This window comes from Montipora capricornis, chromosome 7, assembly GCF_036669925.1.
Source record: "Montipora capricornis isolate CH-2021 chromosome 7, ASM3666992v2, whole genome shotgun sequence".
Classification (NCBI taxonomy): domain Eukaryota; kingdom Metazoa; phylum Cnidaria; class Anthozoa; order Scleractinia; family Acroporidae; genus Montipora; species Montipora capricornis.
The window spans coordinates 17,112,536-17,117,535 of record NC_090889.1 but is presented as its reverse complement, the minus strand read 5'-3'; the positions used below and the strand labels follow the sequence as shown (position 1 = coordinate 17,117,535).

Sequence of the window (5,000 nt, the reverse complement as noted above, 5' to 3'; positions counted from 1 at the left end):
ACAATTTGTCAGGCATTGTGGCGCATTTTGCGGGTTAAAATGTACTTTGATTTTAGGCCACTGAAGTAAACCAATGAAAAGTATGAAATTGTGCAATTGTTCAATTAATTTCAACACTTACAAGTAAGCTTTATGAAACTCTCCTTCATCACTTACAATTTTTGAAAACTCGGATGACACGATTTTGTTATTTCTAGCCAGCTTCGCTTGATGGTGTGTATTTTCATTGAGGCAAACTAAGCCATTCAACTTGTAAACACTTGCGAAATTGTTCAGACTGTTTTTTTTGTCTTTCAGTTTAAGTTTATATTTCCTTCAAAGTGATAGTAATAGTAATACAGTATATGTTCTTGAGCATAAATATGTTTTGGGCCTCTGAGTCGGACCCAAAGCATATTTACGCCCGGGAACATAAACGCTATTGTTTTATTGCTTCAACACCAAATTTAGTGTCGAGGTATCTCTTGCGTATTTCTGCTAATATGGGACCCCCAACGTCCGAAAACGCAAAAGGAGACCTTTTAATTCCAACTGAGTGTGCCAGCATTTTTATTTGAAAACTATGGCGGCTCGCTTAATTATATACAGCAAAAAAAATTGGTGCATAAAGGCACTGTGATTGAAATAAAAAGGAATACGAAAAATTGTAATGGCTCAGTTTCAAGATATAGACTCAGATAAAAGACCCAGTTTTAAACAATTAGCGTGACCTCGATGCCCTAAATATGAAGTAAGGTCTTGTAAGGGATTTTTCCTCGGAGACTCGAGCTCCTCCATTTTAATTTGTTAAGATTGAATTTTCATCAATAAAAATTCAGCGATTTACGATAAAACACTTTCCCAACTTTCATAGGATTTTTAGCGTATCTATTTCAGTTCGTTGCTGGGGTGTTCTCTTTCAAATCATGTCAAAATAGTGGATAGGAAGCATGGCAAATAAATTTGAAAACAATAATTGACTTCTGAGATTTATTCGAATAGAGAGTGCTTTGAAAGGGAACTTTCACTTCAACAAAAAAATAACAGGAAATAATCGTTTACAGTCAAGTCAATCGAAAGTACTTTCATGGAAAGTTTGAATCCGGAATAAGTAAGTTGTAGAATCGCCCATTGTTGTTTTCAAATTTCGCGGGCGCCGCCATCTTGAATAATTGTGACGTGTGACGGTTGCCCTGTAGCTCTTTGTGTCAGAACAATGAGGCAAGCGTAACACGTGACAATTGTTCAAGATGGCTGCGCCTGAGAAATTTGAAATTAAAACTACGCGATTTTAAAATTCACTTTTCAATTGGTATAAGCACTGTTTTAAAAACAAAGTTCCTTCGGTTTAAACTTATTCTGTAGTAAGAGTGGAGGTTCCCTTAAATGAATAGGCCATTTCCGAGTTCACGTCTGCCTCCTCTTCAAAGCGAGTCTAAGTACGAAGTTTTTCTTATGAAAATTAGTTTTCATTCATAAGTAAAGTAGAACCAATTAACATCACAAAACCTTTGCACTTAGACTCGCTTTGAAGAGGAGGCAGACATGAACTCGGAAATGGCCTATTGTTCGCGCTATTGTAGGTTGTTTTTTTCTTTTCCGGATTGAGAAACTGAATCTTTATTTATGAAGTCATTCTGTTACGGCTCGCAGATCTTGAGCGTCATTTATCACTGATGATAATCCTATTTATTATATAGATATTGATGAAATACCAGGATTTCTCATATTACTAAAAAATCATATCTTCACATATCTTTTATCTTTCACATGTGAGGATATCGCTGTCGTCATGGTAACGAACACGATTAGCCAATAAAACGCGAGCTTCCTCTTCATTCTACGATACTTTTGTGCTTTAATATAATTCTTCTCTACTACATTAATATTTTTATTGCAAATTTTCATTATAATGATTTGTTTTTCATAACTTTCATATCTTGTTTCATGTTACACAACATGCGTGTTTTAGTGGTTGGTGAACAATTTTTCATCATTTCGAAAATGAATAAAACAAGTTGTTTTAAATCTAGACATTTCATCAATTTCTATATCTATATCTATATCTCTCACTCGTTCTCACATCTATATCTCTTTCAGCACTCGAAGATAAAATTCGTATCCCCGCACGGCCATGTAATATCCTCTATATCCGTGAAGGATATGATTTCACTGGATTAAAACGCGCAATAATTGCAGGGAAACAAGCGGGATTTTACTCTTTATTTCCGTTCTCGCTATTTGATTACAAGTATTCGCTTTAATGCCCAATTAAAAGAACTTCGACAAGTTGTCTAGACGAATAGCTTGTCTCCAGAGTAATTTTCGATTTTCGTTTATTATTTTTTACTGATTGTGTAATGGCTATAACGTCATATTGGGCTTAATTGAGGTCTTTTATGCGATAACCCTTACGTTCTGTATGAGTCGCATACGTCTTCGATCTATTCGATTTAAAACTGATTAAACCTGAACGATCGTTTTAACAGCAACTTAAACACAAAATTTGGCTGTGAAGCCCTCCTGTTTTATCGTATTTTGTTTCAAAGTATTGGTCCAACTTTCTCCATTAATATGTGCCGTCAGTATGTAATGCTTGTGGAACTATTGTTTGTATAGAGTTAACTGAATAGAGCGTAATGTGAAGTGCTAGATTTCAATCCCATATGAACCATGTGAGCGTTAGCCCTACAGATGGAAATGGGCCCACACAAGGACAGAGAAAAACTCTGACCAGGGTGACCCACGATCTTCGGGTTAGATCTCCGCCGCTCTGCCGACTGAGCTACAAGGTCAGACGGGAGCAGGCCGTGGGAACTGAAGATGTTCATTGCCGTGACTTTAACATCTCCAGTTCCCACGGCCTGCTGCCGTCTGACCTTGTAGCTCAGTCGGTAGAGCGGCGGAGATCTAACCCGAAGGTCGTGGGTTCAATTCGCACCCTGGTCAGAGTTTTTCTCTGTCCTTGTGTGGGCCCATTTCCATCTGTAGGGCTAACGCTCACATGGTTCATATGGGATTGAAATCTAGCACTTCACATTACGCTCTATTCAGTTAACTATTGTTTGTATATCAGTATACGGTAACTCCAGCTTAAATCCTTTTCCGAATTTTTTCCCGAATCTCTAGAAATGCTTTAATGTCCGGCTTCTTGGTAGCCCTATTTATTGCATTTTGTCATTTTTGTGCAGTTATCACGTTTCTCTACCAAAGTCTGTTTCTTCGTAGCTTATCCTATTTTCTTCTACTTTTACAAGTTTGCGACCCTACAAGCTAAATTGATATCATGTATAAACAAAGATTATATTGTATTGTATTGCATAATTGCGAATCATTGCGCAATGTACCATTGCAACACGAGCTTTGGTGTCGAGGTCGACAATCAAATTTTTAACCGTGAATTCAGTTTATATCGGTCTTGTTCTTTCTGGCAATGAAGTGTTCGCCGGCTTTACCCTTCTCGACTGAAGACTTTTTTCAAAGCTTTTTGGTACTTAGGTAAATGGATCAAGAAGAGACTTCAAAAAGAGAGTGTTATTCGTCACGACTCCAGCAATTCGTAGTGAGAGACTTACTTTTGTCTTTTCTCCTGAGTAGAGGTAGACATACCACACAATAGAGCTTGGTTGAGAACAAATCAATAGGATAACGATTATAACTAGATTTAATCTAACAAAGTTCTTCTCTATGAGTTTCTGCTGTGTTGGTCGTTCACTCGGTGTACAGGAATCCGGGTTTCTTGACATCCCTTGCTTGTTGCGGTGTTTATTGTTGTTTAAGGTTAAGCGTCGCGTCACAGTCATTTGTTTCCCAAAAGCTCTCTGCAGCAGCAAGTAGATAATGATAGTCAAAAAGAGCGAAAAGGTGGAATGCAGGTACAAGTCAATCTTCGCGATGACCTCTCTTGACACTCCAACCAGTTGTAAGCTGGTTTCAAACAGAATAGCGTATAACCAAAGCGCCACCACACACGCTACGGTTTTACGGACGGTGATGAAACGCTTGCATTTGAACGGAAAGGCTACCGCGAAGTATTGTGCAAAGGTGAACGCCAAGACAATGAAGAAAGACGTATTGGTTGTTATGGAGGCTACAGTTCCCGCTACTTCAAGTATTTTCACGCAGTGAATTCTGCCTGGGTGGTTATTGTAGAACCTGTAGTAGCATGTTATCATCATGGGTTCAGGAATAAGACCGGTGATCAGATCAACAAACGCTAAACCCACCAAAAAATACGCCGATGGCGTGCGAAACGTTTTAAACGGATCTTTGTAAGTCGCTACGAGAAGTAGAGCGTTGGAAAGCACCGTTAATGGTCAAATAACGGCGAGCAACGTTCCAGACACTAAGAGTGTTGTTGCCTAACTTGGCGGCATCAGATATTGCGTTGCAATCGATGTAACGTTCATTTTGCTTTATGCGATATACCTAACTTTGGTTCTTCTTGTCTTATGTCGAACCTTATATATATTTAGTTCCTTAAATTGAGGTGTGTGAGCTTATGACTCAATTTCCTCGCTAAATGCGTCAATTCAACATTTTTTGGTTACCAAAATGCCCAATTAAATGAACTTCGACAAGTTGTCTAGACGAATAGCTTGTCTCCAGAGTAATTTTCGATTTTCGTTTATTATTTTTTACTGATTGTGTAATGGCTATAACGTCATATTGGGCTTAATTGAGGTCTTTTATGCGATAACCCTTACGTTTTGTATGAGTCGCATACGTCTTCGATCTATTCGATTTAAAAGTGATTAAACCTGAACGATCGTTTTAACAGCAACTTAAACACAATATTTGGCTGTGAAGCCCTCCTGTTTTCTCGTATTTTGTTTCAAAGTATTGGTCCAACTTTCTCCATTTATTTGTGCCATAAAATGCAGTATTTAATGCTTGTGGAACTATTGTTTGTATATATCAGTATACGATAACTCCAGCTTAAATCCTTTTCCGAATTTTTTTCCCGAATCTCTAGAAATGCTTTTAATGTCCGAATTCTTGGTAGCCCTGTTTATTGCATA

At 37.9% G+C, this 5,000-nt stretch overlaps 2 protein-coding genes and 1 pseudogene across 2 annotated transcripts in view; 1 reads left to right on the top strand and 2 right to left on the bottom strand.

Moving 5' to 3' along the window:
* Positions 1-5,000, top strand: part of LOC138055234 (uncharacterized) — a 103,945-nt gene that overhangs the window by 31,854 nt on the left and 67,091 nt on the right. The gene's annotated exons all lie outside the window — the stretch shown is intronic.
* Positions 3,008-4,853, bottom strand: LOC138057561 (muscarinic acetylcholine receptor gar-2-like; annotated as a pseudogene).
* The window catches only part of LOC138055239 (adenosine receptor A3-like), a 2,176-nt gene continuing 1,337 nt past the window's right edge, over positions 4,162-5,000 (bottom strand). Inside the window, exon 1 of the mRNA XM_068901213.1 lies at positions 4,162-5,000. This exon is cut by the window's right edge and continues 1,337 nt beyond it. The gene's annotated coding sequence lies outside the window, so the exon portion shown is untranslated.